Below are 8,893 nucleotides of genomic sequence, written 5' to 3' on the forward strand. Positions count from 1 at the left end.
ACAATGATGTATAATTTTCTCCTATCATCATAGATAGCTTCCCGACCTTTTCAACAACACATGGCATGCACTCATTGACATAACGTCACATAGAATTTCATCGTATGACCCAATCTGAAAATTAACTATTGACAACCCATTCACCACTAATTTGTGTTGTTTTTGCAAGCATGAAAATTTATAAGGATTGGTATGTTTTCTCTTTTTCAATCCTAATTTTGCTACTATCTCCTCAAAAACCAAATTATTTGTACCACCACTATCAATAGTAGCTTTACAACACTTGCCTCTACATTTCAAAAAAAAGGCTTCTTCTCTAAGATGGTCCATTTTAAACATTTCAAAAAAGTCTTTTTCTTCGGAGATGGTTCGTCCTCTTCTCCATCTAATTTCACCAACTCTCTCCCAAACCTAAGAGATTCTCCTTCCTTTGTTACTTTTTTATTTAGTGATGCTAGACTTTATTCTTCTTATGCTAGGTGAATTCCATTTGTTCTCCTCTTACTACTTTCTTGGTGTAGTTCTGAAAAGTCAAAGACCTAATGAATAGCTTCTCCATATTGGAAACATTTTCCCTCAGACCCCTTTTTGATGTTGCTGCATCCTCCTACAAAATATCCCCTACCTCTTATTCCTTGACTTGATTCTTTATTCCATTTAGAACATGCTTCTTGTTCATAGGCCTTATTTCCTTTACTATTGTTTGTCCTCTTTTTGTTGTCATTCCTCCTCTACCTCTTGAACTATTTTGTTTTCTTCTAGATATCTTCTCTTTAGCCTTTAGGGCATTCTAGTAAGCCTCTTCAATTGGTATACCATCTCTTTATTCATATGGTATTGTCCAAATTTTATTAACATCTTTTGAAACTCATTCATATAATATTTTGCATGCATATCTTTCTATTTTAAAGTGTGAAGCTTCCTAAACAATTACAGTTCATAATCTCTAGGGATAAACATCACTTTCATTTTGGTAACCATATGATTCCACAAACTTATCCTTGTCTCACCATTTGCAACTCTTTCTCTCTACAACCCCCTCCACCAAAGGGCAACAAATCCTCTGGGTTAAGTTTGTGCCAACTTTATGTGGGTCAAATATTTCTTCCAGGTCAAAATATTCTTCCAAGACCCCTATCCAATCTATCAAATCTTCAAGGTTTAATGGTCCAAAAAAAAATGGTACTTTTATTTGATTACCCTTGGTAATCTTTACATGAGCTCTCAAAAATTGTTCTTATCCTTCATCCACTAGCGATTCATTTCCTCCCTCAGATTCATCATCTACCACTTGTTTATCACTCATGTGATCTTCTGCATTCTTTGGGTTTTTCCTCAAATATGCAACCAAAGTCCTCAACACATTATGTATTTCAGTTCAAAATTTCTCAAACATCTTTTCCATGTTATGGTTTGTCTTCTTTGGGACATCTTCAACTATCATGTTATTGATGTTGAAGTATAGCATCGGTCAGTAATCTACTGATCTGACCGAGTCAACTAAGTTGTCTAATTGGCCTTAGACAACTTAGTTTAACAATTAATTATATATTGATATGATAAAATAATAATCAATATACATTGTAAAATAATCGATTAATATGATTCGATTCTATGTAATGATTAATATATGAATCGATTAGTATATGAATCGACTCTATGTTAAATCGTATTAACTTACTTAGTCATTAAGCGTGTTGATGGTTGAAGAGAGACATGTTGTTTGGAATAGACATCGTGTTAAGTATATAGGATCGATCTCTCCCTCCATTAGCAGATCGATGAGAGTAGAAGACATAAGTATTAGTGAATTAAGCAACAAATTACATTCATATCTAACACATCGAATTTGACCCATTACCAATAGTAGGTTGTACTTGCTACACATCGAATTAAAGGCCCAGTCAAATTACTTATCTCTCTGTAGATCGTATTCCTTGATCTGCGAATTTGCTGTCACCTCCCAGTTTGCATTACACAAACAACAATCAGATCGAGTTCCCTCATTGTGGGGTGATTTATGTGTCTACCAGCAGATCATCATTATAGAGCAGATCGAACCCATAGGTTGAACTGTGTTGATACTTTCTTAAGAGGTGAAACTAATTCATTGTCAAATAATTTTGTAAATGTAATCTGATCACCAAAATTAACATGGTATCAGAGTGAGCTTGAGCAAAGATCATATCAGATTTATATAAGCAAGATTATCTTCTATTATTATCTTCTAGTTCATCTACTTCTATCAACGTCAAGATGGTGAATGGGATTAGAGTTGAAGACAGACTTAAAGGAGCATCAAACTTCGTATCCTAGAAGTTTAGAATTATGTTTGCCTTGGGGAAAATGAATTAGACAAATTTGTGAAGAAAGCCATACCAGAACCAACCAAAGAGGATGAGAAGCTTCAATGGAAGAGAAAGAACCATAAAGCAATGCAGATGTTGGTTGACTCGGTGAAAGATCACATCGTGCCAATTATCTCCAAGTTGGAGACATCATATGGCATGTTCAAAGCATTAGAGGAGATGTATGAGATAAACAACACAAGCCAATCTCTTGCTCTAAAACAACAACTTCACCATGTCAAAATGATAAAAGGTGAATCCATCACCTCATACTTCATGAGAATTACAGAATTGAGAGATAAACTCTCTACCATTGGACACACCATAGAGAGTAAAGAGTTAACCATGTTGGCACTCAATGGTCTCCCTTCTTCATGGGAATCGTTTATTTAAGGGATAAGCACAATATCAAAACTCCCTAAGTTTGATCGATTAAAAATGGACTGCATTCAAGAAGAGTCAAGATTAGTCACTAGAGGCATTGGTCAAAGTTCTACAAATGAAGATATTCATGTTCTTTCCTTGCACTCCTCAAAGAAGAAGGGTAAGAAAGGACACTCCGAAAGAAAGAAAGCTAAGGAATCAAATGGTGCTTCTACATTCAAAAGAAGGAAGGATATTTAAAAAATCCAATGCTTTAGATGTGACAAATATGGTCACTATGCAATGAAGTGTCCAACTAAGACTATGCTTCAAGCTTCCATTGCGGATGTTGGTGAGACTCCTACACAAAAGGATTCATATATATTCAACCCTTTCAAGTAATGTGCCTATCGACCAAAATACTTGGATAATTGATAGTGGTGCATCTCGCCACATTACCATATTTAGAGAACGTCTAAATAATTTAGTGGAGAGAACTTTAAATGAACAAGTGACCATTGGAGATATACTAGTTACTCTGTGAAAGGAATTGGGACCTCTTCTCTTCAACTAGATTCAGGAATTTCCTTGGAATTGAATGATGTAATATTTGTTCCGAGAATTAAGAGAAACATTGTCTCCATATCATCCTTGGAAGACAAAGGTTATCGAATCACATTCATGGATGGCAAACTCCTTGCATGGCCAAAGAAATCAAACATCAAGACAACTCAAGTCATTGGAGTTCGTCATGGATGTCTTTATAGACTTTGCACTCTCCCTCCTCAAGCCTTACTTCATGATTCATCTAGTACTTGTGAGATTTGGCATAGAAGATTGGGTCACCTTCACTTTCGTGCATTGCCTACAATGGAGAAGATGGTTACATGCCTTCCAAAACTCAACCAGGAGCATGAAGGAACTTGCAAAGGTTGCACATTGCAAAAGAACACGAAAAGCACATTTTATAGTAGTGAAAATAGATCCAAATGTATTCTAGAGCTCATTCATTTAGATTTATGTGGTCCTATGTTTTTTGCTTCCTTGAGTGGTTTCTTGTATTATGTTATTTTTATTGATGACTACTCTAGGAAAACATGGATCTATTTTTTAAAAAGTAAAGAGTCTGATGAAGTACTTATGAGATTTAAGGAATTCAAAGCTCTAGTAGAAAACATATCAGGAAAGAGGATCAAAGTCTTGAGATCCGATAATGGAGGAGAGTATACATCTGGTAACTTCCATAATTTTTTTATTGAAGCTGGGATTAAGAGGGATTTTTGTGTTCCCTATAATCCTCAACAGAATGGTGTGGCCAAAAGGAAAAATAGAACTATTGTGGAAGTAGCCAAATCCATGATCCATGACCAAAATCTTCAAACCTTCTTTTGGGCTGAGGCTTCTAGAACTGATGTCTATGTTCAAAATAGATGTCCTCACCGCATTTAGGAGAATAAGACTCCTGAAGAGGCATGCATAGGGTTGAAGCTAGATGTAAGTCATTTGAGGATCTTTGGTTTTCCAGTGTACATACATATACCCAAAGATAAGAGAACAAAGTTGGAGCCTTCTGGAAAGAAGGGAATATTTGTAGGCTATAGCGAAACATCAAAAGCCTAGAAAATTTACTTTCCAAGGAATAAATTGATTGAGTTGAGTAGGGATGTGAAATTTGAAGAGGATGTTGCATTCAGAAAGTCCAAGGGCATCCATGAAGTGGACATTGAAGATCAAGAGCCTCCTCAAAATATGGAAGAAGACGATGCTCCTGAGATCCAGAGGGAGACTCATGAACGTGAACAAGATGATGATCTAAATGGCCCCTTGAATCCTACTGATGGGCCAATTGACATTGTGATTAGTAAGAAAAGACCTCTTTGGGCAAGGAAAATGATGCAAGAAGCTGAAGGTTTTGCAGCCCCAAAAGGTACATTTAGAGAAAGTAAGAGACCTCATAAGTTCTCTAGCTATGTTGCATTGATGAGTCAAATCACTGAGTCACAACCTTCTAGTGATGAGGAAGCCGCTAGTCAACAAGTTTAGAAAGATGCCATGACAAAAGAGTATCAGTCTATTCTAAAGAATGATGTTTGGGACATTGTACCTAGACTAGAAGGTAAATTAGTTGTTTCTTCTAAATGTCTCTTTAAGATCAAACATGTTGCTGATGGTAGTATTGAAAAATACAAGGCTAGGTTTGTGGCTAGAGGATTCTCTCAAAGGGAGGGAATTGACTATGAGGAAACCTTTGTTCCAGTTGCCTGATACACCTCTATGAGAACCATTATAGCTATTGTAGCATCTAAAGGATAGAACATTCATCAAATTGATGTAAAGACGACATTTCTAAATGGTATAATTGAGGAGGAAGTGTATATTGAACAACCTAAAGGATTTGTGGTACATGGGAAGGAATCGCATGTTTGCAAGCTGAAGAAGGCATAGTATGGCCTCAAGCAGGCACCACGTGCTTCGTACGAAAGAATTGATCGTTACCTGATGGGCTTGGGTTTCTCCAAGAATGATGCAGATTCAAACTTGTACTTCAAGGTAATTAATGGGGAAGCGTTAATTTTGATTCTTTATGTTGATGACTTACTTATCACTGGAGAATATCATTTTATTATCAAATGCAAGAAGGAGATAGCCTCTGAATTTGAGATAAAGGATCTTGGTTTATTGCAATACTTCCTTGGTTTAGAAGTCTGGCAGAAATCTAACGGGATCATTATGAGTCAAGGAAAGTACACCATAGACATTCTAAAGAGATTTTGGTATGATAGATTGTAAATCCATGACCACACCTATGGAGACCAACTTGCATAAGCTAAGAGAAGCTCTAGCTATTTCAGATCTGGTAGACCCTACACTATACAGACAAATGATTAGATCTTTAATGTATCTGGTCAATACTAGACCAGATATTTGCTATGCAGTAAGTGCACTTAGCCAATTCATGTGCAAGCCAAAGAAAATACACCTAGTTGTAGCAAAACATATTTTGAAATACTTGCAAGGAACAGTTGGATATGGCCTGAGATATTCTTCTAATATGAACTTGAAGCTGCATGGATTTACTGATTCCGATTGGGCAAGATGTGTCACCGATTGGAAGAGCAACTCCGCTTGTTGTTTCAGTTTGGGTTCAACTATGATTTCTTGGTGTGTTAGGAAATAGTCTTCAATAGCACTGAGCTCCACAAAAGTCGTATATTGCAGCATATGTAGGAGCACGAGAAGCAGTATGGCTTTGGAAGCTTCTTGCAGGATTGTTTGGACAATCCTTAGAACCTACAATTATCCATTGTGATAATCAAATATGTGTAAAGCTTTCAGTCAATCCTGTATTTCATGATAGGTCGAAGCATGTGGAGATCAAATATCACTATGTTAGACACATGGTGGAAAGAAATGTTGTTCAATTAAGATATATTAGTATTGATGAGCAAACAACAAACATCCTCACCAAGCCTCTCTCCAGAGTAAAGTTTGTGTACTTTCGAGGTAAGCTTGGTATGGTGGAGAATGAAGCTATAGCTGAGATTGAGTCTCAACTTCATTGATTTGTTTATATTTGTTTATTTATATACTAATGTATTCTTATCTTCAAATGATGTTTAAAGTGTAAACTCTTGTTAATGCATTTCTCCTTGAGGGAGACTTGAGGTGTAATTCCTTATCTCCACCCTTTGATATGGTTCACGGTGGATGTCATGTGTGTGACACCATGACAACATCACGTGAGAGAGTTTGTGATGATTTTCTTGTACTTGTGTGTTTACCCTCTAGATGATCCATGGTGAATATCATTGTGAGGTGATGATCTCACAATGATAAACACTTGTACATCTTAACATTATTGTGAGGTGACGATCTCACAATAATAGTTGATATCTCGTGAAGTGATATCTATGGATATGCCATAATGGTGGATATCATGTGAGGTGATATCTATGGATAAGCCATAATGATAGCTCCGCCACTTGAGAATGTTGATTTATTTATACGTGTATGAATTTGAAGCCGGATCTCTTTTAAAGAATGATCAATGGTAGTGGTGGATATTACTTGAGGAGATATCTATGGTTGATATCACGTGAGGTGATATCCATGGATAAGCCATAATAGTGGACATCACATGAGGTGATGTCTATGGATATGCCATGTTGTTTGTTATCACGGTGAGGTGATACCTATTCGTTCACCATCCATGGGAGTAGCCATGGTGAATGTCAATATGTGACTCAAATCTTAAGTAAGATTCCTCCCTAGCTAAGAGGAAGTGTTGCAGTATAGCGTCGGTCAGTAATCTACTGATCTGACTGAGTCAACTAAGTTGTCTAATTGGCCTAATTGGCCTTAGACAACTTAGTTTACTAATTAATTATATATTGATATGATAAAATAATAATCAATATACATTGTAAAAGAATCGATTAATGTATGATTCGATTCTATGTAATGATTAATATATGAATTGAATCTATGTTAAATCGTACTAACTAACTTAGTAATTAATTGTGTTGATGCATAATCGATCTAAGGGGGAGAGACGTGATGGTTGAAGAGAGACATGTTGTTTGGAATAGACATCGTGTTAAGTATATAGGATCGATCTCTCCCTCCATTAGAAGATCATTGAGAGTAGAAGATATAAGTATTAGTGAAATAAGAAACAAATTACATTCATATCTAACACATCGAGTTTGACCCATTACTAACAGCAAGTCGTATTTGCTACACATCGAATTGAAGGCCCAGGCAGATTACATATCTCTCTGCAGATCGTATTCCTTGATCTGCGAATTTGTTGTCACCTCACAGTCTGTATTACACAAACAACAATTAGATCGAGGTCCCCCATTGTGGGGTGATTTATGTGTCTACCAGCAGATCATCATTATAGAGCATATCGAACCCATAGGTTGAACTGTGTTGATGCTTTCTTAAGAGGTGAAACTAATTCATTGTCAAATAATTTTGTAAATATAATCTGATCACCTAACAATTGATCTCTACTCTTTTCCTCCAAACTCAACCTCCTTGAGATTTTCGTGTCCCTCTCTCCTCTTTGCAATCGCAAGACTCCTCACAAGCTACAACAATTGTTCAAAGCCTTAGGGATACCTATCACTTCAACTCTTTGCAACTTCTCACCACCTTGCAACAAGAACCTTTCTCTAATACCATCTAATGTATTTGAAATTGGGGACTTCTATCGAATAGCCAAATCTTGCAACCAAATATAGAATGCAATAACACAATAGTGTTTCTAGCATAAATTGAACCCTAATTTTATTGTCTAGAAAAAATTACATTACGTGAGTACAAAATGGATCATTTCTTGATCTTATTCATCCCTCTATAATTCACCAAAAGATCCTCTAATTAGTGCAATGATCTAAATTTTATCTGTTGGTGGTTAAGAAGTCGAATCGGGTTTGATCTTGGTCATGATTTCTTGATGTAATTAAATTATAAGATGGTGAAATTGAATTCATTGAATGCATTTACATATAAATCCATAGCAACACATCATGCAAATTTATGTTTAGTTGATCCTAGTTGGGAAGGTAAAGGTGAGAGTTAGCTCAACTCAAAGTATTTTTTGGATTTGGGTAAGATGATTTTGTGACCAAAAGGATGTTCAGTTGACCAAAAACTTTTGCTGACACATGAAATAGTTCAAATCATTGTGGGTAGAGTAAATATGTAAATGCAAAGAGTTGATCTTACTTGGGAAAGGTAAAGGTGATAGCTAGCTCAACTCAAACTAATTTTTGGATGTGGGTAAGACGATTTTGTGACCAAAGGGATGTTACATTGACCAAAAAGTGTCATAACACATGAAAGAGTTCAATTCATAGTGGGTAAAATATGTATGGATATGTATAGATGCATAGTTGTAATATATAAGTGGATAGGGAAAATATCTAGAGATATGTAAACATGTTGATGAGAATGAGGTAATTTTATTACATCATTACATCATTCATTAACATGTTTATGTAGAAAGGCAGTCTCCTCAAAGTAAGCACAAAACTAAATTGGAAATTATATGAGTGCCAGTTTCACCAATACAAATATTCTAATGAGGTTTATAAATATCCTATTTTTGTCAACTTAACTTATTATAGATTCTTGATTCTAAATTTGCATTCTACTTCATTTATTAAAATATT

This window comes from Cryptomeria japonica, chromosome 2 (genome assembly GCF_030272615.1).
Source record: "Cryptomeria japonica chromosome 2, Sugi_1.0, whole genome shotgun sequence".
In the NCBI taxonomy this organism is placed as follows: domain Eukaryota; kingdom Viridiplantae; phylum Streptophyta; class Pinopsida; order Cupressales; family Cupressaceae; genus Cryptomeria; species Cryptomeria japonica.